Source organism: Myotis davidii, unplaced genomic scaffold (assembly GCF_000327345.1).
Source record: "Myotis davidii unplaced genomic scaffold, ASM32734v1 scaffold120, whole genome shotgun sequence".
Taxonomy (NCBI): domain Eukaryota; kingdom Metazoa; phylum Chordata; class Mammalia; order Chiroptera; family Vespertilionidae; genus Myotis; species Myotis davidii.
In genome coordinates, this window is record NW_006294778.1 from 2,840,209 (window position 1) to 2,850,571 (window position 10,363).

Consider the following 10,363-nt stretch of genomic DNA (forward strand, 5'->3'; position numbering starts at 1 on the left):
CTGAAATGTCTTTGTGAGGCTTTTCCTGACCATTCTTTGTGAGACTTCAACTCATTCTCCCGTCTCTAGCATTCCTGTTCCAATGTATTTTTCTCATTTCGTGTATATATTTTTGTTCTTTGGTTATTGCATTTCTCCCTCTTTTCCCTTCCCCTCTAGATTATGGGCTCTGTGAAGGCTGGAGTTTTGTCTACTTTGTTAACTGGGTTAGTCCTGATACGTAGAAGGAGCAACACTTAAGTTTTCTTCCTAGCTTGTCTGATGCCAGGACTCTATTTTCGGGTCTTTAGTGTGTCCTTGCATAAGGAGGAATGAATGGTATGGCTGCACAGCCGACATTCATAAAGCATCTTCACCCTGAAGAGCATGAAGAGCTTCATGCGAATGCTGAGCTTATTATTACCACTAGAAAAACATGAGGGCCTCTGAGAGTCCTGGGAACGGTTCAACCTCCCGGGCTCCAATGGCACCTTCTAGATTGCTTGAGCTGCCTCGTTGGCACGCTTTGAGCCCTTTCAGACATAATTTAGCCAATTACTTGACATGCATACTCTTATTGCTTTATAATGCTTTCATCGAGTTATGACTTACAACAGATCAGGACAAGCCTAAGTAAAAACAGAGATTTGCTTTTTTGGAGGAGTGTGTCCAAGCTGACAGCAGAGACAACACCAAAGACGAGTCAGGGCTTAATGGGAATTATTCCTTCTGTTTGATTTGGAAGGCTTTGTGATCCTAAATAAAAAAAATTCTGACTCCCTCAAGCTCAGAGACTGAGATTGCTTGAATATTCCATTAGGGATGAAGTTGCTGGGCTGATTTTTTTTGGTACGAAAAAAATGCAAAATCACAGTGAACACTTCATAAGGAGGCAAAGGGAAGATTCCTGCCCTGTAACACTCTGGAATGGCTCAGTCTGTTTACGATGTACACGGCAGAAGCCTTCGTTACAAAGGAGAGAAAACATACCCACAAAACTTCCTCACCTTAAAGTTATTCACCCTGCGCAACCAGTGATCAATCCAGGAATTAAAAAAAACCTGTACAGAGAAGCATTCTGGTTTTTTGTCAATAAAGCAAGGCCGGCCATCTCTGGTAAAGGAAATGATTGGGGCTCTTGTCACAATTCTTACATTTGCATATTGCTTTATATCTAACACTCCATCGGTTCATCTTCCTAATAGTTCTGGGAAAAGGACACGTCTACAAATATGGTTCCCATGTTACCGGTGAAGAAATGAGGGCTCAAGGAAATGAAGTGTTTTGTCCAACATCACTTTTGCAGCGCCGCCCAACCTTCTGTGATGATGGGAAAGTTCTGTTATTTACATTGTCCAATATGGCTGCCACTAGCCACAGGGGCTATGAGCTCTTGAGATGTGGCTAAGTGTGATTAAGGGACTGAATTTCTATTTTTTATTTAAAAAATATTTTTATTGATTTCAGAGTGGAAGGGAGAGGAAGAGAGAGAGAGAAACATCAGTGATGAGAGAGTATCATTGATCGGCTGCCTCCTGCATGCCCACAACCCAGGCATGTGCCCTGACTGGGAAGTGAATCATGACCTCCTGGTTCATAGGTCAATGCTCAACCACTGAGCCACACCAGCTGGCCCTGAATTTCTAATTTTTAAAACATTTTAATTAACTTAGAATTAAATAGCCACTTGTGGCTAGTGGCTACCATATTGGACCGTGCAAGGGTGAGTGACTCAGCTGAGGCTCTAATCAAGAAGGGCTGATTTAATGCCCACAATTTCCTAGTCTGGGCAAGTTCTAATTAATGTTGCAAAGGAAGTGAAATTTGCTAAGAATGCCACAGCTTACGGAAAGGGTCAAGTGCAGTCAGTCCCAGAGGCTCTGCGTCCAGTTTACCTGGGCTCGGTCTTGCCAGAGCTTTTCATTCAGGCAAATGCCTGCAGCGTGGTTTTTGAAGAATAACACAGGATGAAATCTGGTTACCATTATACTTGCTATATGATCTTTTTGTGGCTTCCATCTTCTTACAACAAGAAAAAAGGCCTTAGCCTCCCAACATATGCTAGGATGATAAGCACCTATTTAATCTCTGTCACTGCAAAGGGAACAGAATATCTCCTTTGAAGTGAGAAAAGTTGCCTTGTGAATGTAGGCAATTCTCTTGGGGTGAGGTGTGGTGGGGAGTTGGGGAGAGTTAGGTCAGGCCTCATGTTTCCCAGCAAAATCCCAGATCTGAGAATGTGTTGGTCATCCGTGCTACAGGGGAGGGAGGGAGGAAAGGGGGAGACTCAAATTTAATGGGAGAGAGTTGTTCATTTGTTTCTACATCAGCCTCATGGGTTTGGAACTATTATAAAACAGGGTGTCTCAGCCTCAGCACTATCGATATTTTAGGCCAAATAGTTTCTTTGCTGTGGGAGGCTGCCCTGTGCATATTTGGATGCTTAGCTGCATCTCTGGCCTCTATCCACTAGAGGAGGACCCCATCCCCAGCTTGTGAGAATGGACAAATGTCTCCAGACGTTGTTAACTATCTCCTGGCTACATAAGGTTGAGAACCACTATTGAAGAGTCACCTGACATGAATCTACCGAGTCTCACAGAGCTATTGTTTTGTGTGGAATATTTTAAAACTTGGATTCTTTTTTTTCTTCCCCTCCAAAGCCCATTGTTTTTTATGTTATACTGTTTTTAACTTTTGGTGGAGTTTGGGAAAAGGCCTTAAAGAAAATTAAAACCAGGAAAGAAAGTAAGAGCCTTTAATGTCCCTCCCTTCCTTCCCCAATCCAATACTCATATATCCCTAGTGTTTCAAATAGAGCCTGATATAGAGACTGCATTCAATAAATATTTTCTAGACTGTGTGCATGAAGTTCAAAGATATCATGTCTTCCATTTGGGGACATGGATGGGCCAGCCAGGGCCACACATTAGGTTCTAAGTGATCAGATAGAAAGGCTTAAGGGAGTTTGAGCTGGGGAAGTTGCATGGGGTGAATCCAAATCAAAGTCTTTGGAAGATATTCCAGAGTAAGGATCCCAGATATCAGCTATTAAGACAAGATTTTAAGGGGGTAGACAATCTAGTGGTTTACAGAGTGAACTTGGAATCAGACAGACCTGGTTTGGATTTGGGCTTTTTTTTTCTTTTCTTTTCTTTTCTTTTTTTATATGTGACCATCACTCCTTTTCTGGCCATGAAGAAAAACTAGATCCAAGAATAGAGAATCAGAAGGGAATGGGGGGCGGGGAGGGGGAGTTGGAGCAAGTCAGGAACAGAAGAGGAGGTCCACCTGATCGCCCTTAGGAGACTGACCAGAGCAGGAACACAATGCTGCTGAAAGATGCAAAAATCACAGGAAGTCCTCTTAATCTGTTGTTGTTTTAGGACCCGTTTTCCAGAAGCATGACAATTTGCCCACAGGAAATTATTAAGAGTGTGCTCCAGGAGAAATGGGAAAGGAGTAAAGTAGGTCAGAGAAGAGAAAGAAGGGTTGAGGGCACACTTGCAGGCAGAGTTCTGTTCTCAGCTGAACCTTTGGGGAACCCTAGAGTATAAACGGCATCCTGAGAGCTTGTCCCACCTCAAGGCAAGGGAGTTGGGCGTCCTTGGGCTATAGGTTGCTTGAGAGGATCTAAACTCCAGGGACCTTGTATCTCGCTGTGCTTATGGGCAAATTGAGTCAGTGGCTCAAGGGTATCTCTCCAGGAAAAGTGGTAGATAATAGCAGTTAGAAGTAAAGCACGAGGAAGAGAGGGATAAATATACAAAACCAACACAAAACAGACTGAAAGGACCTGAGCGTAACCCTGACAGGGTCTGCTCCAGCTGTCGAGGGCCCAATGGAGCTGCTCCTTGATCAATGTAATTAATAGCCTTATAAGTGATGGTGAAGCTGTTGAGAACAGAAGAATTGGATACATCAGGGCTGAGTGCAAAGGCAGAATTGAGGTATAAAGCATGGCTTTGGAGGTTGTGGGACCTGGATCCTGAATTCTCTTATGGTGTTCCTGACCTGCTCCAGCTTCAGACCCTCACAACTACACACTTTTGGACTCTTGGCTCTTTTTTATGAATTCTGAAAGGATAACTTTCCTTCTGGGCCCTGGGCATGGGCACCCCAGACTGGCTGAAAGGCCTGCGGCCCCAGAGATAAATGGTTAACAGGTTGGCTCGTGGTCCCTGTGTTTGTCATTTCATGACTCCAAGGTGGCTTTTGGAGTAGACAGGCCTGCCCTTACACCTCCCTCAGCCACTTATCCCTGGAACCTTGGACAAGTCACTTAACCTCTCAATTTCCTCATCAACGAAATAAGTCATGACCTCACAAGGCCTTTGGGTGGACAACATGACAATAACATGAGCTACTGTATGTAAAGCACAAAGCAAGTGAGCCAAAACAAAGGTGGAAAGGATTTGCTTTCCACTTTCACTCAAAAATCTTTTCTGATTTTTGTTCTGCATGTATTTGCATGCTCTGGGGGTGGGGGGAGGCAGGGGCAAGGGTAAATAAAAAGGGAGGAACCCACATTTTGGATTACTTTTAGGAATTGAATTTGTAATCATCGTAGCCAGATTCATAAGAAACCACCCATACTTTCTAGGTAAGTATAGCCTATATAATTAGCAGCGTGGCAGGCCAAGCCCACCACAACTGCTGACCCATTGCAAAGCCTGCCCTGCGGTCAGCAGCTCAGAAACTAGGGCAGGCAGAAGGCAGGAGCAGGCCCAGGGATTCTGGGTCTCCTTTGAGCATTTACCTTGTGCGGTTGGCAGAGACAGCTCAGCATCTTGGAGGTTCCATATCCTACTTTATTGGCTTTTTATTCTAAGCCAGAACTTGAGGTCAGACCCAGTTAATATCGAAGAGATTAACTGTTCCATTAGAAAAGGGTGGCCATTAATTAAGGCCCAGAGGCTGTTGGGATGAATTACGACCCAGCAGGAGGGGTGGAGGCATCTGCTCTTAAAGGGGCTGGAGAGAGATGGAGTTTCTAGAGCTCTCTGTAGCTTTATTGGACGTGTCCTGTTTGCCCTGATTTAGTAGAGATTTAGTTTTTTCTTAAAAAAATGTTTGTTTGCAAAGTTTATAAAAGCAAGATAATTTATGATTGGTTCAGCTAGGATGGCGAACCCTGGGCCAGTGAGTTCATTGCTTGTTGTTTTTTTTTAAAAAAATCACATACAAGAGAATCAGTATTTTGCTAACTCTCCTCTCCAAGTAGGTGATTTATACATAATTTCTTATTTTCAAAGGAAAACTAGAAAGAGTTCCTTCAGAACAAAGGCAAACCTTTGGCCCACAGTAGAAGATGCCAGTGGCAGATGAGCCGCTGTAGCTGGCGATGCTGGCTGGCATCACCAGGACTGGAATGGGGACGCTGTCTTCATTAGAAATACTCTGACCATGCTGAAGGCCCTCAAGAAGAGTCTGAGATCTTGCAGGATGAGCTGGCTTCTCCCCAGGGCATAGCCTAGCCGACTGGAAGTGAAATTCCTGCATCCTAGAGTTTTAAAGCCAGAAAGAACCTCTGGTCATTTAGGACAAATTCTTCTTTATATGGATGAGGGCCCTGAGGCTGAATGGATTCCCGTGGTCCAGATTACCAAGAGCCCCAAACCTGGTTGGGATATTATCTTCTAGTCCTGGTTCTGTTAGGTTGGGTGTGTGTGTGTTTCAATAATTTGCTCAACAAATACAGGATTTACTACTGCTGCTCCTCTTGCTTGTCTTCCTTCCCCTTCTCAGGAGTAATTGAAAACAGTTTACCAAAGACTATTGATTTTAAAGGATCCACAGTTAGTTCCTTCTAGAGTAGGATAAAAATATGTGGGTGGCTCTTCTGGTGCCGCTCCACTAAGAGGTGACAGTTGACAGACAAGAAGAAATAACGGAGCCATCATTTAGTATAAGCGCTGATAGCTTTCTAGACCTCACTCAAGGGCTTAACAAAACAGTGAGATGCACAGTATTTACTTAAAAATTTCTATCCAGTTAGTATTTTAATAGTGACCTACATTCTCTAAAAGTGTACTTAAATTGAAGCTTACAGTTGTTAGAAATTTTGTTTAACAGGACACTATTGTGATATGTCAACAGCAACCCTCCAAAGACCCTCATAAATAGCCCCCACAGACACCTTTGCTTAGTTACTTCCTGACACATCACCTTTTTTATTTTCTTCAGGGCATTTATCACAATCTGAAATTATCTAATTTGTCTCTTTTTTTCTTCCTGTCTACCCACTGCCTATACCCCCACCACGTGACTGTGAGCTTCCCGAGGGGCCCGGCCTCCTTCCTGCGGGGGTTAGTGCTTTACACAGGGCCTGGCACACAGTGGGGCTTCAGTGAAGATTCACTGAACTGATGAATGAAAGAATGAGAGGCTCCTGCAGGAATTCAGGACAACGAGGATGGATCAGGACAGCAAGTAACTGAACTTGGGTTTGGAAATTTTAAAGCAAAGATCAGCTCTCACATGAGCTGTGTTCATTCATTTCACAAGTATTTACTGAGGACTGACTCTCTCCGAGGCTCTGGGACACGTGCTAGATCTTGGACTAGTCCCTTAAAGTGCCTGGGCCTTATTTTCTCCCCTGGCAGATGGAGACAGTGAGGTCTACCTCACAAGATAGTAATGTATGTAAAACCACTATGCGCATTGCAACACTCACATACATGTAGGATCTTCTTGACTATTTTTATATAGCTTTCTTTTAAATTTCTGACCCTTCTAGAAGGGCCTTCATGACCTCAGACGGGGAGGTGTAAGGGGCTTCTTATATTTATTACGTAAGTCTCTCTGTTGGTATAAGCAACGATGGTGATTTTTCTTCATCCTTTAAATTTTTCGTTGGTGGGAGCATCCTAAGCATTTTGTATTTTCTCGGGGAATGATGAGATGTCTTCATCCTCTCTTGACACCTCTCCCTGAGATATATGAATGTGGAGGCTTGTTTGGAAGCCGGCCACTGGGGAGGAAAAGAGGAGAAAGGAAAAGTTGGTGTTTGCACGTTGCCTTGGTTACAGGCATCACCTCCCTTCTGATTAGATCCTGCCCTCCCCCGAAGCCTGGTTTTAATTTCCCCTTTGAAATGTGAACTGGGTCTTGTTGCCAATTTAGATTTCACTGGTCAGCTGTTTGGCACATGCCGGCCCCCTGAGGCCATTTCCTTTGCTCAGGCTACTCACTGGCCTTTTTGCAGTCAGGTCTCCTTGGTCTATCGGTTTTTATTTGGGTTAGAATGAATGGCCTTATTACTGCTGCTCCCCAATCGCCCTTAAAAGAACCACGCTGGCCATAATTGTAGGGTGGGGTGGGGTGTCACACCATGAGATAAGAAAAAAATGTGGTAAAACCTTATTCTACTGAATGAAATACCCCGTTTTGATAAATGCATTGCACAGCTGGGATGTTGCTAATATTCTTTACAAGTCAAAGTTGAGTCTGTGTGAGGGATGGAGTGGAGATATAAGGGTTCCAAGAGCTGGGCTGCACTTTGGGGTGATACAATTTGGGTGGTTGCATGGGCCTGGCCGGGTTCATCTCTGTCAGATGAATTGAATTGCCCATGCTCCTGAAGGTGTGGGGAGCTGCTTATGGGGTAATATACCAAGGGCAGGTTTTGAGGGCCAGGGTGGGTTGGCAGAGAGGTACCCAGAAGGATGTGAATATGCAATCATCAAGCTAGAGAGGAGAGATGAAAGTAGCAGCCAGGAGGTGGGCCAGGCATTCAAAGCTGGGGAGAAGTAAGCCTTAATTTAAACTGATGGGCTTCAAGAAGAGTTATAACCAGGAGGAGACAATGAGTGGCTGGTGATGAAAAGAGTGAGAAAAGCATTTAAGAAAGGATTTAAGGGCAAGATATGGGGTGGAGAGACTGGTACTCATCTGTCTGAAGCCACAGAGGCTGGGCATCCACTGGGGCACTCCTTGGATGAAATCCCAGGAGAATCTTGGTGGGGGGGCGGGGGCACAGAGGGGTTGGCTTCCTCATGCTGAGAAATCAGGTCAAAGCATGGTGTCGTGAAGATGATATTGATGAATGTGACAATGTCTTGGAAACTGTAAAGCAGTTCAAATGCTCGTGATGTTCACTTTCTAATAATAACAAACATGTGCATCATTCCCCTTCCCAGGCCCTGGGAGGATCCTTTCCTGCCAGTTGACCTCAGTCAAGTCCACCTCCACCCAGCAGAGAGGTGCTAGCAGTGGAACCTACAAAGAGAAGGGTTCAGCCCCTCCAATTCCCCCTTCCAGTGGTCTCCTCTGCTTTTATGCAAAATTGAAAGAGGCTGGAGAGGAGTGGTCTTTCCTAAGCCAGGAAACTGTCCTACTGGGCCTTTCCTCCTGAGCAGGGGGGCTCTTCTCATCCTGCATCCACGACCAAAAGGGGCCTTTGAAGAATTCTTCCAAAAACAAAACGATTTCCTGGAAAATGACTTGCTCTCTTCCCCATTAGAGATATAGTTGGCAACTCCATAGCAGCCTCCCTTGCAAAAGGAAAATCATTAAGTTCTGCGCTCTGAGATGCATGCAAAGCACCAGGCACTGTTATCCGTGATAGTAAGGTGAAGACTTTTAGGCCCAGAGCAGTTGAGTAACTTGTCCAAGGTCACACAGCTGATACAAGGCAGAACTAGGACTAGCCCCCGGGCTTTTTCTTTATCTCTAAAGCAAGCATGTCAAACTCAAAGGTTAACTTGGGTCAAATAAACAAGGTTTAAGTTTATGTGGGACAATAAAAACAAAAGCTTCAATTTTCATAGAAACATAGGTTTATTTTGATAGAGACATGCTGAATACAAAGGGCAGAAATAAATGAGTAATTGTTAACATAAAATAATAGAACATTTTAATAAAAATTAATATTTTTTCTTGAACATTAACTTACCCGACACTGAATAACTACACAAATTAATAAGCATAATGCAAATAAACCTATTTTTCTTGTTCTCCGAAAGTGAAATATTTCCTGTTGTGCACACCAAACAAGTCAGTCCAAGACTAATGGACATCAACTGCTAAAATATTTGCTGCTGGTATTAGTGGAGAGAAATGGTGCACCTGCACATAAGGCACGTAAGGGAAATGAATGCAACATGATTATAGTAATCAGTCATTAGCAAACGTTGTAGTTCATCTATATATATAAAAGCCCAGCGACTGGAAAGGAAGAATGACCAGATTGACTGGTACTGCAACAGACAACCAATCTGATCTGGGTCCTGATCTGACTCCCCCCGCCACCGGTCTGGCCCCCAATCAACCCCCAACACCCTGATCAGGGACTGGGCTGGCCAGCCAACCACCCACAGTCTCTCACCACCACTGGCCCAGCCCAATGGGCCCCCATCAGGGTGGGCTGGCCAAACCCCACCCATGCATGAATTCATGCACCAGGCCTCTAAGCAAATATATAAAACTTCATAAATCCCAGCAAAATTTCATACTGAAAACAATAAGCAAAGCAAACAGATCATGCAGTAACAGTCGGCCCCCAATCAACCCCCAACACCCCGATCAGGGACTGGGCTGGCCAGCCAACCACCCGCAGTCTCTCACCACCACTGGCCCAGCCCGATGGGCCCCCATCAGGGTTGGCCAGCCGGGCCCCACTTGTGCATGAATTTGTGCACCAGGCCTCTAGTTATTAATAATTATGTATAACAGGATGTTAAAAAATTAAGTTATGAAATTTTTATTAAAACATTTCTTACATACTGTTATATTGTCTGGGCCGCAAAAATGTTCATTGTGGGTTACATGCGGCTCATGGGCCACAAGTTTGACATGCTTGCTCTATAGTTTTCATACTATCTTTGGGCTGTTATCTCAAAGACCCCCACATTCTCACCCTATTTCTGGGAGAAAGAGTATGTCCTTTGTGAACCATGCTATTCAGTATTAAATAAAGTAGGTTAAGTCTGGGGCCTTTTGCGAATAGTGTTTAACATTCTTGAACTGGGGATCCGGCCATCTTGGCCTGGCTCTTTGATGGCAAGTTAAACATCAAGGCTGTAATAATAGACTCTGCATGTCTTAATGGAGAATAAAAAGCTGGGCATTTTGCACGTGCACAGGAAATTCCTTAAAAATAACCAAATATTCGGAGTTTATTTTTTATTCCTAAAATAAAAAGTTGATGTATCTTCAAAAGTTCCTCTGCAGAGCTCTTCATAAACAGTGTACTTTTCAGATGTCTGTAATGTTAATGTCTGCTCAACCCGCATGTGTAAGACACAAGACCCCGTATCCACCCACACAACATCAAGCCACCACCTTTCCGCTGATCACTGCAGGAGCCTCTACACGGGCCTTCCTGCTTTCACCCCTGTCCGTTCCGCCCCTCCACCCCCACCTGCTACCGGCCTTTTTTTCA